The following is a 19,045-nucleotide window of genomic DNA, read 5'->3' as shown; positions in this document are numbered from 1 at the left end:
CTGAGCGCGCAGCTCAGGCCGAGGTGCAGGATCAGGCACCGCCGGACCGGGAGCGCACACTGCAGCCATCTGCTCACGCAGTGCCTCGACTCCCAGCACTCCAGAGGCTCCCCGGACCATCTCCATCAGGGCCTCCAAGTCAGAGATCCTGCAGCTCTCCCGATGATGATGATGACCTCCAGGACTTCCAGCAGCATGTGGCCATGCTGATCTTCCTGCAGCAAGAGGAGGTAACCACTGCCTCACCCCACCTATATACCCCCCTGATCAGCCAGCCTCCTACCCTATCCCCCCAATCACAACTGCCCCCTTTTCACCAATCCCATAACCCCATAGAATGCACACTTCTGCATTCCAAACATTAACCCCTTCAGACCCTAGCCCCCTCCAGATTGTCATGGGCCTATTCGCCCTTATAGGGCTCACTTGCCCTCTTTAAACGGTACGATATCGCTAGCAATTGCTAGCGATATCGTACGCAAAAGCACACGCCCCGTCGTGCATGCAATTTTGTGTGATCTCTGCCGCAGCGAAAACTATCACTACGGCAGCGTCACACGCACTTACCTGGTTGTCGTCGTCGCTATGACTGCTGAACAATCCCCCCCTCAAGGGGGAGGGACGTTCGGCATCACAGCGATGTCACCGCGACGTCAGTAAGCGACCGGCTAATCAAAGCAGAGGGGCAGAGATGAGCGGGACGTAACATCCCGCCCACCTCCTTCCTTCCGCATTGCGGTCGGCGGCAGGTAAGGAGACTTTCCTCGCTCCTGCGGTGTCACACACAGCGATGTCTGCTGCCGCAGGAGCGACGAACCACATCGATAATCAACCATTACCGATTTTTGGTTTTGGGACGACCTCTCCATGGTGAACAATTTTCACCATTTTTGAGGTCTCTGGTAAGTGTTACACGCTGCGATATCGTTAATGACGCCGGATGTGCGTCACTAACAACGTGACCCCGACGATAAAACATGAACGATATTGTAGCGTGTAAAGCCCCCTTAACAATAGATTTATTACCTCCCTATTCTACCCTAGTACATTTAAAATTAGTAATAATGACCCCTCCCCTTTACACCACAAGGGATATTTTAATAGGAAATATGTTTTTTTTTTGTTTTTTTGCTGTGTAAACCTGGGGTGCGTCTTACAGTAAAGAGCGTACAAAAAATATGGTGCTTAGCTTTATTAAGCCCTGGGGCCAGCCATAGCAACAGCTACTTAAAAGTATGGCCACCGAAGAGGGGGCCGGCCGTGTATGACGTCATCAATGATGTCTGACGCTGCCGGCCGCCCTCTGTTCCTCTGATCGTTTGTTCTGTGCATGCGCTAAAGAAGCTGCTATATGCAGTACAAACAGGACCATCCCGGAAGATGAAGGACGTCACCGCGAGGAGAGAGGATCCTCCAATCACCACCGAGCACCAGGACTCCATCTGAACCTTGTGTCTTCAGCGTCGAAGCTGCCATGGCTCGTGAGTATAATCTGTGTCTGTCTCTCGGCTCATACACAGCACCATACTGTATATACAGGAGCACACTAGGGTCTGCATTATGTCTGTATATACTATATATAGTGTGGATGTGTGTGTACAGTATAGTGATGTGTATACACAATATACAGCCCCCATATTATATACAGTGACTACGAAAAGTATTCAGACCCCTTTACATTTTTCCCTCTTTATTTCATTGCAGCCAGTCTGATAATAAAACCTAAAGGAATATCAGACAGTCAGGGTCCACCGTGCAAAGACTCTGCTGCAGACTATGGCAGAGTGCAATACCTCTGTTAAACTCACAGTGGAATATAATTAGTAAATAAGGCAATTCCTCCCTTACTTGGAGGGTGTGTGGAATGGTCTCTGTTAATGATCACAGAGACGAAAGCAGTGAGTGTGAAATAGCACCTACCTAGGTCCGTTCCTCTAGTGGTGCCAGGAGACGGACAGCAGCGTAAGCTGCACAAAGCTCCTACCTGCGTTCGCTCCACTAGTGTGCGAGGACACGAACCACTAGATATGGCACCTGCCTAGGTCCGCTCTTCTAGTGGTGCAAAAGAGACGGACAGCAGCGTAAGCCGCACAAAGCTCCTACCTGCGTTCGCTCCACTAGTGTGCGAGGACACGAACCACTAGATATGGCACCTGCCTAGGTCCGCTCTTCTAGTGGTGCAAAAGAGACAGACAGCAGCATAAGCCGCACAAAGCTCCTACCTCTGTTCGCTCCCCTAGTGTGCGAGGATACGAACAACTGCCAGACGCAGTATAAGGAATGTTACCCTAGCGGCAACGTCCACCTACGAGTAGAATCACAAGGCCCAGCCGGACCATGTGCCTCAGGCACCTGCCTATGTCCGCTCCACTAAGAGGTAAGGATATGGACTGCAGCCGAAGCTGTAAGGTATAAGAATGCTACCCTGCCGGTAGCGCTCACCTAACATAGACAGAGAGATGCCTAGAGGGACGTGCACAGGGCGTCTACCCTCATGCATGAACCAAGAGGACTGAGCGCTGGGCGGCGTGCGTCAGGGTCTTATATAGACTCTGTGCCTCATCCAAGATGGAGGACACCAGAGCCAATCCGCTGCCACAATGACAGCAATGACGTCACGCTGGCCTATCACCGAGCAAAGCGTCACAAGCACATGACCAGCGACCAATCGGCATGGAAGGTGTCAGAGACATGTGACCACATGTCACAAGCACATGACCAGAGACCAATCAGCTTAGAAGGTGTCAGAAACATGTGACCTCGTGTCAGCGATGATGTCACCCGCACATGTGCAATGGCTCCAAGATAGTCTCCAGCGCTTGCACATGTGCAGTAGCAAAAAATCCGGACATAGTCTCCAGAGCCACAGCATCCGTAACAAATGGTCAATAAAAGACTATGGGGCCGTGAAAATACGTACAGCACAGGGATGGCATCAGTGTATAGTCCATGTGCCATCAGTTTGCTGTATGTGTTTAACATTGAAAATATAGGAGAAGCTTTGTATTTGTTGTATAGGCAGTTAGCTGGGTTATGGTACTGTATCTATGCCGTAAGCATGGTTCTGCTCCCATATCTATATAGAAAGCTCAGTTATGGTGCCATATTTAAGTAGTAAGCTTAGTTACGGTACCATGTTTGATTAGTAAGCTTAGTTCTGCTACTATGTGTATGCATGTAGGAGGCTTGGTTCTGTTGCTGTTTCTATGTAGATGACTAAGTAGTAAATTAGATTGTTACCCTGTATTGATACACTAAGCTCGGTTCTGTTCCCGTTTCTATGTAGTAAGCTCGGTTCTGCTCTCATACCTCCATAGCAAGCTCAGTTCTGCTTCCATATCTCTGCAGTAAGCTCGGTTCTGAACCCTTATCTCTGCTGTAAGGTCAGTTCTGCTCCCATATCTCTGCAGTAAGCTCGTTTCTGCTCTCATATCTCTGTAGTAAGATCAGTTTTGCACCCTTATCTCTGTAGTAAGCTTGATTCTGTTCCCATATCTCTATAGTAAGCTTGGCTCTGCTCCCATATCTCTGTAGTAAGCTCGGTTCTGCTCCCTTATCTCTGTAGTAAGCTCGGTTCTGTTCCCATATCTCTGTAGTAAACTCTGTTCTGCTCCCATATCTCTGTAGCAAGCTCGGTTCTGCTCCCTTATCTCTGTAGTAAGCTCGGTTCTGCTCCCATATCTCTGTAGTAGTTCGGTACTGTTTCCTTATCTCTGTAGTAAGCTCGGTTCTGCTCCTATATCTCTGTAGTAAGCTTGGTTCTGCTCCCATATCTCTGTAGTAAGCTCGGTTATGCACCCTTATCTCTGCAGTAAACTCGGTTTTGCTCCCATATCTCTGTAGTAAGCTTGGTTCTGCTCCCATGTCTCTGTAGTTAGCTCGGTTCTGCTCCCTTATCTCTGTAGTAAGCTTGGTTCTGCTCCCATATCTCTGTAGTAAGCATGGTTCTGCACCCTTATCTCTGTAGTAAGCTCGGTTCGGCTTTCATATCTCTGCAGTAAGCTTGGTTCTGCTCCCTTATCTCTGTAGTAAGCTCGGTTCTGCTCTCTTATCTCTGTAGTAAGCTCAGCTCTGCTCCCTTATCTCTGTAGTGAGCTCGGTTCTGCTCCCATATTTCTGTAGTAAGCTTGGTTCTGCTCCCTTATCTCTGTAGTAAGCTCGGTTCTGCTCCCTTATCTCTGTAGTAAGCTCGGTTCTGCTCCCTTATCTCTGTAGTAAGCTCGGTTCTGCTCCCTTATCTTTGTAGTGAGCTTGGTTCTGCTCCCATATCTCTGTAGTAAGCTCGGTTCTGCTCCCTTATCTCTGTAGTAAGCTCGGTTCTGCTCCCTTATCTCTGTAGTAAGCTCGGTTCTGCTCCCTTATCTCTGTAGTAAGCTCGGTTCTGCTCCCTTATCTTTGTAGTGAGCTTGGTTCTGCTCCCATATCTCTGTAGTAAGCTCGGTTCTGCGCTCATATCTCTGTAATAAGTGCGGCTCTGCACCCTTATCCCTGTAGTAAGCCTTATTCTGCTCTCATGTCTCTGTAGTAAGCTCGGTTCTCCTCCCTTATCTCAGTAGTAAGCTTGGCTCTACTCCCATATCTCTGCAGTAAGCTTGGTTCTGCTCCCATATCTCTGCAGTAAGCTCGGCTCTGCTCCCATATCTCTGTAGTAAGCTTGGTTCTGCTCCCATGTCTCTGTAGTTAGCTCGGTTCTGCTCCCTTATATCTGTAGTAAGCTTGGTTCTGCTCCCCTATCTCTGTAGTAAGCTTGGTTCTGCTCCCTTATCTCCGTAGTAAGCTCGGTTCTGCTCCCTTATCTCCGTAGTAAGCTCGGTTCTGCTCCCTTATCTCTGTAGTAAGCTCGGTTCTGCTCCCATATCTCTGTAGTGAGCTTGGTTCTGCTCCCATATCTCTGTAGTAAGCTCGGTTCTGCTCCCTTATCTCTGTAGTAAGCTCGGTTCTGCTCTCATATCTCTGTAATAAGTACGGCTCTGCACCCTTATCTCTGTAGTAAGTTTGATTCTGTTCCCATGTCTCTGTAGTAAGCTCGGTTCTGCTCCCATATCTCTGTAGTAAGCTCAGTTGTGCTCCCTTATCACTGTAATAAGCTCGGTTCTGCTCTCATATCTCTGTAGTAAGTTCGGCTCCGCTCCCGTATCTCCGCAGTAAGCTTGGTTCTGTTCACAATTCTCTGTAGTAAGCTCGGTTCTACTCTCATATCTATGTAGTAAGCACGGTTCTGATATTGTATCTCTGTAGTAAGCTCAGTTCTGCTCCCATATTTCTGTAGCAAGCTCGGCTCTGTTCCCATATCTCGGTTCTGCTCTCACAAGCTTTCTTCAGTTCCTGTATCTATGTAGCCATCTTGGCTTTGTTGCAGTATCTATGCATGCAGAAAACGTGGCTCTGTTCGTATATATATATATATATATATATATATATATATACCAGCCTGTTCATAAAGCCTGTTACCACTGCTGCTTTAATGCAGCGGCCAGAGATGAACAGTCCAATGGTGGGCTGCTGCAACTTGAGGGCCACTGCTTTGAGATTGCCCCCAAAGCTTAATTGTTCCAGCCAGCCCCTGCTTCCAGGCCAGACCAACGTCTGGCACCTGGGACGGGTACAGGAGCTCTTCTTGCTACTGCTCACTGACACTCTCTGACAACAACTGACACTTCTGGCCCTCCTTCTACCATCCCTCCATCTGGGTGGCCCTATTCCCCTCAGGCTGCCCAATGGGTGTTTGGTGGGTGTGGTGCAGAGTGTTCCTCAGGATTTGTGTATACCTGTTCTTACCAACACCAAAGGGACAGGACCCGTAACCAAGGAGGAGCGGGTACCATGCAGAAGGGCAGATTGCATGGCACCCTTGTGACGACCTGATAGGCCAGGGCGTCACAGAAGCATGAAGTGCCCTAAAATTTCCTGGAAGACAGCTGTGCATACTTTGGTATTGATAAAGTACAGTGGACGTATACCAGCAGATGACATGGCTGCACAAACCATCACTGATTGGGGAAACTTCACACTGGACCTCAAGTAGATAGGATTGTGTGCCTCTCCACTCTTCCTCAAGACTCGGGGATCTTGTTGAAATGCAAAATTTGAAATGCAAAATTTACTTTGATCTGAAAACAACACCTTGGACCACTGAGCAACAGTCCAGTTCTTTTTCTCCTTATCCCAGGTAAGACACTTCTGGCTTTGTCTATTGGTCATGAGTGGCTTGACACAAGGAATGCGACATTTGTAGCCCATGTCCTGGATGTCTGTGTGTGGTGGCTCTTAAAGTACTAACTCCAGCAGCAGTCTATTCCTTGTGAATCTCCCCGAAATTTTTGAATGACCTTTTCTTAACAATCCTTTCAAGGCTGTGGTTATACTTGTTGCTTGTGCACCTTTTTCTACCACACTTTTTCCATCCACTCAACTTTCCATTAATATGCCTGAATAAGCACTCTGTAAACAGCCAGCTTCTTTAGAAATGACCTTTTGTGGCTTACCCTCCTTGTGAAGTGTGTCAATGACTGCCTTCTGGACATTTGTCAAGTCATCAGTCTTCGTCATAATTGTGTAGCATACTGAACCAGACAAAGGGACCATTTTAAACGCTTAGGAAGCCTTTGCAGGTGTTTTGTGGTAATTATTCTAATTTTCTGAAATAATTACTTTTGGGTTTTCATTGGCTGTAAGCCATAATATCAACATTTACAGAAATAAACACTTCAAATAGATCACTCTGTGTGTAATGACTCTGTATAATATATGCATTTCTCTTTTTGTATTGAATTACTGAAATAAATTAACTTTTTGATGATATTTTAATTTATTGAGACTAGAAATGAGCAAACCTCTAGAGGCTCGAGTTCGGTTCATCGAACAGACGCCGCGTTCGAGTTCGGTTCGGCGAGCCGTTCGACGAGCCTCTCAAACCCCATTGAAAACAATGGGAGACAATCACAAACACATAAAAACACATTATAAATGTACACATACAGTTAATAAACATTGCCATAACACTCACCGGTCCCTGTGATGCGTCCTGCACTCTGTCTCCTGCCGCTATTCCTTCCGATGGTCGCTGCGTCCTCCCGGTAACCAGCACTGATGATAGGACCTATCGTGACGTCAACTTAGCATGTGACCAGTCACGTGTCTGTTATCTCATTGGCTACAGACTGGTCACATGGCTTTGACGTCATGCTAGGACCTCTCAGTGCATCTCTCCAGTACGCGGTGATCGTTTGTGTATCTCCGTGTACCGGCGACATGCTCTGGCACACGGCCGGGTTCCCGGTCTGCTTCCCCGTTCTGTTATTCACCGGCTGCCACAGCCGGTCAATAACGGAGATCACCGTTGCTATAGCAACGCGCCTGTCAGTGGTGACGTCACCGCTAACAGCACGCAGCCTCTGATCACTCACGGAGTGAAAAGACTGCACGGGAAGCAGCACCGTCTTCTTTCAATGCAGCGCTGCTGATGTAGGAGAGCTGCATGTGTTGAAGGAGAAAGAAGACAGAAGAGCAGGATCGTGGAGGGGTAAGAGGGAGTAATAAACATGGAGTCTCTAAGTGTGTCTGTGTATTTATTTCTATTAAAGTATTTTTTCTCTGTGTGGAGTCTTTTTTTAACCCTTTATTGGAAATTCTTAATGGCCGGGTCAAACTTGCCTGACATTAAGAATCTCTGGCTTAATACTAGCTAGTAAAACAAAGCTAGTATTAATGTGTCACCCAGGGATAGGGGGTACTCAGATCCGGGCCAAGGGATCACTTTTGAAGGTATCACGGTGGCGTGACCCGGTCTGTGATCCCAGGCACCACAACAAAAGGGGCATTATATACAGGGGAGATTTGGTAGTCTATGTTCCGTGACGCCACCTGTGGTGTGCGGTGAGGTAATGGAGCACCGCCGCTGCCGGTCACAGGCTCCCGGGATCGTAATGGGCAGCAAGGTGGTGAGTTTCCCTCCACGGGTAGGGTGTTGATGTTACGGGACCCCGGTGTGATGGATTGAGGAGTAACGGGCGCAGTCCACGGCTTGGACCGGGTGGTGCAGGAGTACTCACAGTATAAGGCAATAACTGACATGAGTCCAAGAATTAACCAAGTTGCTGGTAACTGGTGCCCACGGCTGTTGTGAGGACGGGTCCCACACGCGTGTGTGTAATTTGGGTGTTTTTCTCCTGCCTGGTGTCTGTGTCTGTGTCTGCTCCATACACAGGTAGCGGCTGGCCTATTCCTGAGGCCCTCACTACCACTTCTCCTAGCCCCACGCAGGGGCTGCTTCCAGGCCTCTCTCCTCCTACAGACTGACTGAAACTACACTCTGCTCTCTCCAAGCTCCTCTCTCCCCCTCCCATTTTCCTGAGGAGGGGGCGAGTGGGGCCTGATTGGCTGGTGTGTATTGGTGTGGGAAACTCCCCAAGGGAGAGTGAGCTCTGCACCATAAAAATGTATGCAGACCTCTGTGACACCCTGGTTATTCCAGGGCGGCACACTAACTCATGATTACCCAGCAAGCCACCCGGCACCAGGGCTGTTGGAAGAGTTGGATACAGCGAATTGCAATTCGCAGCAGAGGCGCCCAGAAACCTCGGGCTAACCTGTGCTATGGATTCCAATCCCCAGCTGCCTAGTTGTACCTGGCTGGACACAAAAATATGGCGAAGCCCACGTCATTTGTTTTTTAATTATTTCATGAAATAAGTGAGGTAATTAAAAAAACGAGCTTCCCTATATTTTTGGTTCCCAGCCGGGTAGAAATAGGCAGCTGGTGGGTGGGGGCAGCCCGTAGGTGCTTGCTGTACCTGGCTAGCATACAAAAAACATGGAGAAGCCCAGGTCATTTTTTTGGTGGGCAAAAAACTCCTGCATACAGTCCTGGATGGAGTATGCTGAGCCTTGTAGTTTTGCAGCTGCTGTCTGCTCTCCTGCATACACTAGTGAATGGAGCATGCTGAGCCTTGTCGTTCTGCAGCTGCTGTCTGCTCTCCTCCATACAGACAGACAGCAGCTGCAGAACTACAAGGCTCAGCATACTCCATGTAAGAGTTTTTTGCCCCCGAAAAAAATTATGTGGCCTTCGCCATATTTTTGTATGCTAGCCAGGTACAGCAGGCAGCTACGGGCTGCTCCCAACCCCCAGCTGCCTATTTGTACACGGCCGGGAACCAAAAATATAGGGAAGCCCTTTTTTATTATTTCATGAATTTCATGAAATAATTAAAAAACAAATGACGTGGGCTTCGCCATAATTTTGTGTCCAGCCAGGTACAACTAGGCAGCTGGGGATTGGAATCCGCAGCACAGGTTGGCCTGAGCTTTCTAGGCCCCTCTGCTGCGAATTGCAGTCCGCAGCCGTCCCAGAAAATGGCGCTTTCATAGAAGCTCCATCTTCTGGCGCTGTATCCAACTCTTCCAGCTACCCTGGTGACGGGTGGCTCGCTGGGTAATATTGGGGTTAGGGCTAGCTGTATATTATCAACTGGCCCTAAGCCCAAAATTCATGGTGTCACGCCAATATTAGACACACCATGAATTTTTAGTACCAATAAAAAGAACCACAACACACAGAAAAATATTTTTATTATAAATAAAGCACAACACAATTAGTGACTCCATCTTTATTGAAATAAAGAACCCCCATCCGCAGTAATCCTGGGTCAAGGGTCCCGCACCGTCCAATCCGGATGCAATATCATCTGATCGGTTTGCTGGAAGGCAAAGCGAGCAGATGATGTGTCAGGTTCAAGGGCCTGAATCACATGACACAGCAGCTGATTGTATAAATGGCTTTTATACAATCAGCTGATGCATCAGTGCAAAAAAAACAAAACAAACTACACACTTCAGTGTAGACTCCTGTCTGACAGCATCAGCTGATAGTTTAGCCGGCCGGGCGGTAAAAAGCCGGCCTCACTGCTCGACTTATAGTGTCAGATGATTCCGTCAGGTGACCGCATCAGCTGATCATCGCCAGGTCTGAGAAAGAGAGAGAGAGAAAGAAGAGAGAGAGAAAGAGAAAGAAGAGAGAGAAAGAAGCAAAAGAGGAAAAAGAAGAGAAAGAGAGAAGGAAGGGAGAGAAAGATAGAAAGAAGAGAGAGAAAGAAAAGAGAGAGAAAGAGAGAAAGAAGAGAGAGAAGAGAAAGAGGAGAAAAAAGAGAAAGAAGAGAAATAGAGAAAAAAGAGAAAGAAAGGAGAGCGAGAAAGGAGAGAAAAAAAGGAGAGAGAGAAAGGAGAGAGAGAAAGGAGAGAAAGAAAGGAGAGAGAGAAAGAAGAGAAAGAAAGGAGAGAGAGAAAGGAGAGAGAGAAAGGAGATAGAGAGAAAGGAGAGAGAGAAAGAAAGGAGAGAAAGGAGAGACATAAAGAAGAGAGCGACAGAAAGAGAGAAAGAAAAGAGAGAAGAGAAAGAGGAGAAAGAAGAGAAAGAAGAGAAAGAAAGGAGAGAAAAAAAGGAGAGAGAGAAAGGAGAGAGAGAGAAAGGAGAGAAAGAAAGGAGAGAGAGAAAGGAGAGAAAGAAAGGAGAGAGTGAAAGGAGAGAGAGAAAGGAGATAGAGAGAAAGAAGAGAGAAAGAAAGGAGAGAAAGAAAGGAGAGAGAGAAAGGAGATAGAGAGAAAGGAGAGAGAGAAAGAAAGGAGAGAAAGGAGAGACATAAAGAAGAGAGCGACAGAAAGAGAGAAAGAAAAGAGAGAAGAGAAAGAAGAGAAAGAGGAGAAAGAAGAGAAAGAAGAGAAAGAAAGGAGAGAAAGGTGAGAAAGAAAGGAGAGAGAGAAAGGAGAGAAAGAAAGGAGAGAGAGAAAGGAGAGAGAGAGAGAAAGGAAAGAAAGAAAGGAGAGAGAGAAAGGAGAGAGAGAAAGGAAAGAAAGCAAGGAGAGAGAAAGGAGAGAAAGACAAAGAAGAGAAAGAGAAAGAGTGAGAAAAGAGAGAAATAAAGGAGAGAGAGAAAGAAGAGAAAAAAAGAGAGAGAAAGGAGAGAGAGAAAAGAGAGAAAAAGAGAGAGAAAGAGAGAGAAAGAAAGGAGAGAGCGAAAGGAGAGAAAAGAGCGAAAGGAGAGAGAGCGAAAGGAGAGAGAGAGAAAGGAGAGAGAGAAAGGAGAGAGAGAAAGGAGAGAGAGAAAGGAGAGAGAGAAAGGTAAGAGAGAGAAAGGAGAGAGAGAAAGGAGAGAGAGAAAGAGAGAGAGAAAGAGAGAGAAAGAAAGGAGAGAGCGAAAGGAGAGAAAAGAGAGAAAGGAGAGAGCGAAAGGAGAGAGAGAGAAAGGAGAGAGAGAAAGGAGAGAGAGAAAGGAGAGAGAGAAAGGTAAGAGAGAGAAAGGAGAGAGAGAAAGGAGAGAGAGAAAGAAGAGAGCGACAGAAAAAGAGAAAGAAAAGAGAGAAGAGAAAGAAAGGAGAGAAAGAAAGGAGAGAGAGAAAGGAGAGAAAGAAAGGAGAGGGATAAAGGAGGCAGAGAAAGGAGAGAAAGCAAGGAGAGAGAGAAAGGAGAGTAAGAGAAAGAGAGAGAAAAGAGAGAAAATAAGGAGAGAGAGAAAGGAGAAAAGAAAGGAGAGAGAAAGGAGAGAGAGAAAGGAGAGAAAGAGAGAAAAAGAGAAAAAGAAAGGAGAGAGCGAAAGGAGAGAGAGAGAAAGGAGAGAGAGAAAGGGGAGAGAGAAAGGAGAGAGAGAAAGGAGAGAGAGAAAGGAGAGAGAAAGAGAGAGAGAAAGAAAGAAAGGAGAGAGAGAAAGGAGAAAGAGAGAGAAAGGAGAGAGAGAAAGAAATGAGGGAGAGAAAGGAGAGATAGAAAGAAGAGAGAGAAAGAGAGAAAGAAAAGAGAAGAGAAAGAGGAGAAAGAAGAGAAAGAAAACAAAGAAGACAAAGAAGAGAAAGAAGAGAAAGAAAGGAGAGAAAGAAAGGAGAGAGAGAAATGAGAGAGAGAGAGAAAGGAGAGAGAGAAAGAAAGGAGTGAGAGAAAGGAGTGAGAGAAAGGAGAGAGAGAAAGGAGAGAGAAAGATAGGAGAGAGAAAGAAAGGAGAGAGAGAAAGGAAAGAGAGAGAAAGAAGAGAGAGAGAAAGAGAATGAAAAGAGACAACAGAAAGGAGAAAGAAGAGAAAGAAGAGAAAGAAAGGAGAGAAAGAAAGGAGGGAGAAAGGAGAGAGAGAGAGAAAGAGAGAGAGAAAGGAGAGAGAAAGGAGAGAGAGAAAGGAAAGAGAGAGAAAGAAGAGAGAGAGAAAGAGAATGAAAAGAGACAACAGAAAGAAGAAAGAAGAGAAAGAAGAGAAAGAAGAGAAAGAAAGGAGAGAAAGAAAGGAGAGAGAAAGGAGAGAGAGAGAAAGAGAGAGAGAAAGGAGAGAGAGAAAGGAGAGAGAGAAAGAGAGAGAGCAAGAAAGGAGAGATAGAGAAAGGAGAGAGAGAAAGAAAGAGAGAGCAAGAAAGGAGAGATAGAGAAAGGAGAGAGAGAGAAAGAAAGGAGAGAGAGAAAGGAGAGAGACAAAGGAGAGAAAGAAAAGAGAGAGAGAAAGAAAGGAGAGAGAAAGGAGAGAGAGAAAGGAGAAAGAGAAAGGAGAGAGAGAAAAAGGGAGAGAGAGAAAGAAAGGAGAGAAATAAAGGAGAGAGGGAAAGGAGAGAGAAAGGAGAGAAAGAAAGGAGAGCGAGAAAGGAGAGAAAGAAAGGAGAGAGAGAGAAAGGAGAGAGAGAGAAAGGAGAGAAAGAAAGGAGAGAGAAAGGAGAGAAAGAAAGGAGAGAGAGAAAGGAGAGAGAAAGGAGATAGAGAGAAAGAAGAGAGAAAGAAAGGAGAGAGAAAGAAAGTAGAGAAAGGAGAGAGAGAAAGAAGAGAGCGACAGAAAGAGAAAGAAAAGAGAGAAGAGAAAGAAGAGAAATAAGATAAAGAAAAAAAAAGGAGAGAAAGGAGAGAAAGAAAGGGGAGTGAGAAAGGAGAGAAACAAATGAGAGAGATTAAGGAGAGAGAGAGAAAGGAAAGAAAGAAAGGAGAGAGAGAAAGGAGAGGGATAAAGGAGGCAGAGAAAGGAGAGAAAGCAAGGAGAGAGAGAAAGGAGAGTAAGAGAAAGAGAGAGAAAAGAGAGAAAATAAGGAGAGAGAGAAAGGAGAAAAGAAAGGAGAGAGAAAGGAGAGAGAGAAAGGAGAGAAAGAGAGAAAAAGAGAAAAAGAAAGGAGAGAGCGAAAGGAGAGAGAGAGAAAGGAGAGAGAGAAAGGGGAGAGAGAAAGGAGAGAGAGAAAGGAGAGAGAGAAAGGAGAGAGAAAGAGAGAGAGAAAGAAAGAAAGGAGAGAGAGAAAGGAGAAAGAGAGAGAAAGGAGAGAGAAAGAAATGAGGGAGAGAAAGGAGAGATAGAAAGAAGAGAGAGAAAGAGAGAAAGAAAAGAGAAGAGAAAGAGGAGAAAGAAGAGAAAGAAAACAAAGAAGACAAAGAAGAGAAAGAAGAGAAAGAAAGGAGAGAAAGAAAGGAGAGAGAGAAATGAGAGAGAGAGAAAGGAGAGAGAGAAAGAAAGGAGTGAGAGAAAGGAGTGAGAGAAAGGAGAGAGAGAAAGGAGAGAGAAAGATAGGAGAGAGAAAGAAAGGAGAGAGAGAAAGGAAAGAGAGAGAAAGAAGAGAGAGAGAAAGAGAATGAAAAGAGACAACAGAAAGGAGAAAGAAGAGAAAGAAGAGAAAGAAGAGAAAGAAAGGAGAGAAAGAAAGGAGAGAGAAAGGAGAGAGAGAGAGAAAGAGAGAGAGAAAGGAGAGAGAAAGGAGAGAGAGAAAGGAAAGAGAGAGAAAGAAGAGAGAGAGAAAGAGAATGAAAAGAGACAACAGAAAGGAGAAAGAAGAGAAAGAAGAGAAAGAAGAGAAAGAAAGGAGAGAAAGAAAGGAGAGAGAAAGGAGAGAGAGAGAGAAAGAGAGAGAGAAAGGAGAGAGAAAGGAGAGAGAGAAAGGAAAGAGAGAGAAAGAAGAGAGAGAGAAAGAGAATGAAAAGAGACAACAGAAAGGAGAAAGAAGAGAAAGAAGAGAAAGAAGAGAAAGAAAGGAGAGAAAGAAAGGAGAGAGAAAGGAGAGAGAGAGAAAGAGAGAGAGAAAGGAGAGAGAGAAAGGAGAGAGAGAAAGAGAGAGAGCAAGAAAGGAGAGATAGAGAAAGGAGAGAGAGAAAGAAAGAGAGAGCAAGAAAGGAGAGATAGAGAAAGGAGAGAGAGAGAAAGAAAGGAGAGAGAGAAAGGAGGGAGACAAAGGAGAGAAAGAAAAGAGAGAGAGAAAGAAAGGAGAGAGAAAGGAGAGAGAGAAAGGAGAAAGAGAAAGGAGAGAGAGAAAAAGGGAGAGAGAGAAAGAAAGGAGAGAAATAAAGGAGAGAGGGAAAGGAGAGAGAAAGGAGAGAAAGAAAGGAGAGCGAGAAAGGAGAGAAAGAAAGGAGAGAGAGAGAAAGGAGAGAGAGAGAAAGGAGAGAAAGAAAGGAGAGAGAAAGGAGAGAAAGAAAGGAGAGAGAGAAAGGAGAGAGAAAGGAGATAGAGAGAAAGAAGAGAGAAAGAAAGGAGAGAGAAAGAAAGTAGAGAAAGGAGAGAGAGAAAGAAGAGAGCGACAGAAAGAGAAAGAAAAGAGAGAAGAGAAAGAAGAGAAATAAGATAAAGAAGAAAAAAAAGGAGAGAAAGGAGAGAAAGAAAGGGGAGTGAGAAAGGAGAGAAACAAATGAGAGAGATTAAGGGGAGAGAGAGAAAGGAAAGAAAGAAAGGAGAGAGAGAAAGGAGAGAGAGAAAGGAGAGAGAGAAAGAAAAGAAAGCAAGGAGAGAGAGAAAGGAGAGAGACAAAGAAGAGAAAGAGAGAGAAAAGAGAGAAAGAAAGGAGAGAGAGAGGAGAAAAGAAAGGAGAAAGAGAAAGAAGAGAGCGACAGAAAGAGAGAAAGAGAAGAAAGAAGAGAAAGAGGAGAAAGAAGAGAAAGAAGAGAAAGAAAGAAGAGAAAGAAAGGAGAAAGAGAAAGGAGAGAAAGAAAGGAGAGAGATAAAGGAGAAAAAGGAGAGAAAGCAAGGAGAGAGAGAAAGGAGAGAGAGAAAGGAGAGAAAGAGAAAGAGAGAGAAAAGAGAGCAAGAAAGGAGAGAGAGAAAGGAGAAAAGAAAGGAGAGAGAGAAAGGAGAGAGAGAAAGAGAGAGAGAAAGAGAGAAAGAAAGGAGAGAGCAAAAGGAGAGAGAGAGAAAGGAGAGAGAGGAGAGAGAGAAAGGAGAGGGATAAAGGAGAGAGAGAAAGGAGAGAAAGCAAGGAGAGAGAGAAAGGAGAGTAAGAGAAAGAGAGAGAAAAGAGAGAAAAAAAGGAGAGAGAGAAAGGAGAAAAGAAAGGAGAGAGAAAGGAGAGAGAAAGAGAGAGTAAAAGAAAAAGAAAGGAGAGAGCGAAAGGAGAGAGAGAGAGAAAGGAGAGAGAAAGGAGAGAGAGAAAGGAGAGAGAAAGAGAGAGAGAAAGAAAGAAAAGAGAGAGAGAAAGGAGAAAGAGAGAGAAAGGAGAGAGAGAAAAGAGAGAGAAAGGAGAGAGAGAAAGAAATGAGAGAGAGAAAGGAGAGAGAGAAAGAAGAGAGAGAAAGAGAGAAAGAAAAGAGAAGAGAAAGAGGAGAAAGAAGAGAAAGAAGACAAAGAAGACAAAGAAGAGAAAGAAGAGAAAGAAAGGAGAGAAAGGAGAGAAAGAAAGGAGAAAGAGAAAGGAGAGAGAGAAAGAGAGAAAGAAAGGAGAGAGAGAAAGAAAGGAGTGAGAGAAAGGAGTGAGAGAAAGGAGTGAGAGAAAGGAGTGAGAGAAAGGAGAGAGAAAGAAAGGAGAGAGAAAGAAAGGAGAGAGAGAAAGGAAAGAGAGAGAAAGAAGAGAGAGAAAGAAAATGAAAAGAGACAACAGAAAGAGGAGAAAGAAGAGAAAGAAGAGAAAGAAAGGAGAGAAAGAAAGGAGAGAGAAACAAGAGAGAGAGAAAGAGAGAGAAAGGAGAGAGAGAAAGGAGAGAGAGAAAGAGAGAGCAAGAAAGGAGAGAAAGATAAAGGAGAGAGAAAGAAAGGAGAGAGAGAAAGGAGAGAGAGAAAGGAGAAAAAGAAAGAGAGAGAGAAAGGAGAGAAAGAAAAGAGAGAGAAAGGAGAGAGAGAAAGGAGACAGAGAAAGGAGAGAGAGAAAGAAGGGAGAGAGAGAAAGAAAGGAGAGCGAGAAAGGAGAGAAAGAAAGGAGAGCGAGAAAGGAGAGAGAGAGAAAGGAGAGAAAGAAAGGAGAGAGAAAGGAGAGAAAGAAAGGAGAGAGAGAAAGGAGAGAGAAAGTTAAAAAAAGGAGATAGAGAAAGAAGAGAGCGACAGAAAGAGAGAAAGAAAAGAGAGAAGAGAAAGAAGAGAAATAAGAGAAAGAAGAGAAAGAAAGGAGAGAAAGGAGAAAAAGAAAGGAGAGAGAGAAAGGAGAGAAATAAAGGAGAGAGAGAAAGGAGAGAGAGAAAGGAAAGAAAGAAAGGAGAGAGAGAAAGGAGAGAGAGAAAGGAGAGAGAGAAAGAAAAGAAAGCAGGAGAGAGAGAAGAGAAGAGAGACAAGAGAGAAGAGAAAGAGAGAGAAAAAGAGAAAGAGAGAAGAGAGAAGAAAGGAGAGAAAAAGAGACGACAGAAAGAGAAGAAGAAGAAAGAAGAGAAAGAGAGAAAGAAAGAGAGAGAAAGAGAGAGAGAAAGGAGAGAAAGAAGGAGAGAGATAAAGGAGAGAAAGAGAAGCAAGAGAGAGAGAAAGGAGAGAGAGAGAGAAAGGAGAGAAAGAGAAAGAGAGAGAAAAGAGAGCAAGAAAGGAGAGAGAGAAAGGAGAAAAGAAAGGAGAGAGAGAGAAAGGAGAGAGAGAAAGGAGAGAAAGAGAGAGAGAAAGAAAGGAGAGAGCGAAAGGAGAGAGAGAAAGGAGAGAGAGAAAGGAGAGAGAGAAAGGAGAGAGAGAAAGGAGAGAGAAATGAGAGAAAGAAAGGAGAGAGAGAAAGGCGCGAAAGAAAGGAGAGAGAGAGAAAGGAGAGAGAAGGAGAGAGAGAAAGAGAGAGAAAGAGAGAGAAAGAAAGAAAGGAGAGAGAGAAAGGAGAGAGAGAAAGGAGAAAGAGAGAGAAAGGAGAGAGAGAAAGAAATGAGAGAGAGAAAGGAGAGAGAGAAAGAAGAGAGAGAGAGAAAGAAAAGAGAAGAGAAAAAGGACAAAGAAGACAAAGAAGAGAAAGAAATGAGAGAAACGAGAGAAAGAAAGGAGAGAGAGAAAGGAGAGAGAAAGGAGAGAGAGAGAAAGAGAGAAAGAAAGAGAAAAAATGAAAGGAGAGAGCGAAAGTAGAGAGAAAAAAAGGAGAGAGAGAAAGGAGAGAGAGAGAAAGAGAGAGCAAGAAAGGAGTGATAGAGAAAGGAGAGAGAGAGAAAATAAGGAGAGCGAGAAAGGAGAGCGAGAAAGGAGAGAGAGAAAGGAGAGAGAAAGAGAGAGAGAAAGAAAGAAAAGAGAGAGAGAAAGGAGAAAGAGAGAGAAAGGAGAGAGAGAAAGAAATGAGAGAGAAAGGAGAGAGAGAAAGAAGAGAGAGAAAGAGAGAAAGAAAAGAGAAGAGAAAGAGGAGAAAGAAGAGAAAGAAGACAAAGAAGACAAAGAAGAGAAAGAAGAGCAAGAAAGGAGAGAAAGGAGAGAAAGAAAGGAGAGAGAAAGGAGAGAGAGAAAGGAGAAAGAGAAAGGAGAGAGAGAAAGAAGGGAGAGAGAGAATAAAAAGGAGAGAAATAAAGGAGAGAGGGAAAGGAGAAAGAAAGGAGAGAAAGAAAGGAGAGCGAGAAAGGAGAGAAAGAAAGGAGAGAGAGAAAGGAGAGAGAGAGAAAGGAGAGAAAGAAAGGAGAGAGAGAAAGGAGAGAAAGAAAGGATAGAGAGAAAGGAGAGAGAAAGGAGATAGAGAGAAAGAAGAGAGAAAGAAAGGAGAGAGAAAGTAAAGAAAGGAGAGAGAGAAAGAAGAGAGCGACAGAAAGAGAGAAAGAAAAGAGAGAAGAGAAAGAAGAGAAATAAGAGAAAGAAGAGAAAGAAAGGAGAGAAAGGAGAAAAAGAAAGGAGAGAGAGAAAGGAGAGAAAGAAAGGAGAGAGAGAAAGGAGAGAGAGAGAAAGGAAAGAAAGAAAGGAGAGAGAGAAAGGAGAGAGAGAAAGGAGAGAGAGAAAGAAAAGAAAGCAAAGAGAGAGAGAAAGGAGAGAGAGACAAAGAAGAGAAAGAGAAAGAGAGAGAAAAGAGAGAAAGAGAGAAGAGAGAGAGAGAAAGGAAAGAGAAAGAAGAGAGCGACAGAAAGAGAGAAAGAGAAGAAAGAAGAGAAAGAAGAGAAAGAAGGGAGAGAAAGTAAGGAGAGAGAGAAAGGAGAGAAAGAAAGGAGAGAGATAAAGGAGAGAAAGGAGAGAAAGCAAGGAGAGAGAGAAAGGAGAGAAAGAGAGAGAAAAGAGAGCAAGAAAGGAGAGAGAGAAATGAGAAAAGAAAGGAAAGAGAGAAAGGAGAGAGAAAAAGGAGAGAAAGAGAGAGAGAAAGAGAGAAAGAAAGGGGAGAGCGAAAGGAGAGAGAGAAAGGAGAGAGAGAAAGGAGAGAGAGAAAGGAGATAGAGAAAGGAGAGAGAGAAAGGAGAGAGAAATGAGAGAAAGAAAGGAGAGAGAGAAAGGAGAGAAAGAAAGGAGAGAGAGAAAGGAGAGAAAAAAAGGAGAGAAAGAAAGGAGAGAGAGAAAGGAGAGAAAGAAAGGAGAGAGAGAGAAAGGAGAGAGAAAGGAGAGAGAGAAAGAGAGAGAAAGAGAGAAAGAAAGAAAGGAGAGAGAGAAAGGAGAGAGAGAAAGGAGAAAGAGAGAGAAAGGAGAGAGAGAAAGAAATGAGAGAGAGAAAGGAGAGAGAGAAAGAAGAGAGAGAGAGAAAGAAAAGAGAAGAGAAAGAGGAGAAAGAAGAGAAAGAAGACAAAGAAGACAAAGAAGAGAAAGAAGAGAAAGAAATGAGTGAAATGAGAGAAAGAAAGGAGAGAGAGAAAGGAGAGAGAGAGAAAGAAAGAGAGAGAATGAAAGGAGACAGCGAAAGGAGAGAGAAAAAAAGGAGAGAGAGAAAGGAGAGAGAGAAAGAGAGAGCAAGAAAGGAGTGATAGAGAAAGGAGAGAGAGAGAAAGAAAGGA

Source organism: Anomaloglossus baeobatrachus, chromosome 3 (genome assembly GCF_048569485.1).
Source record: "Anomaloglossus baeobatrachus isolate aAnoBae1 chromosome 3, aAnoBae1.hap1, whole genome shotgun sequence".
Classification (NCBI taxonomy): Eukaryota; Metazoa; Chordata; class Amphibia; order Anura; family Aromobatidae; genus Anomaloglossus; species Anomaloglossus baeobatrachus.
This window is presented reverse-complemented; position numbering follows the sequence as displayed.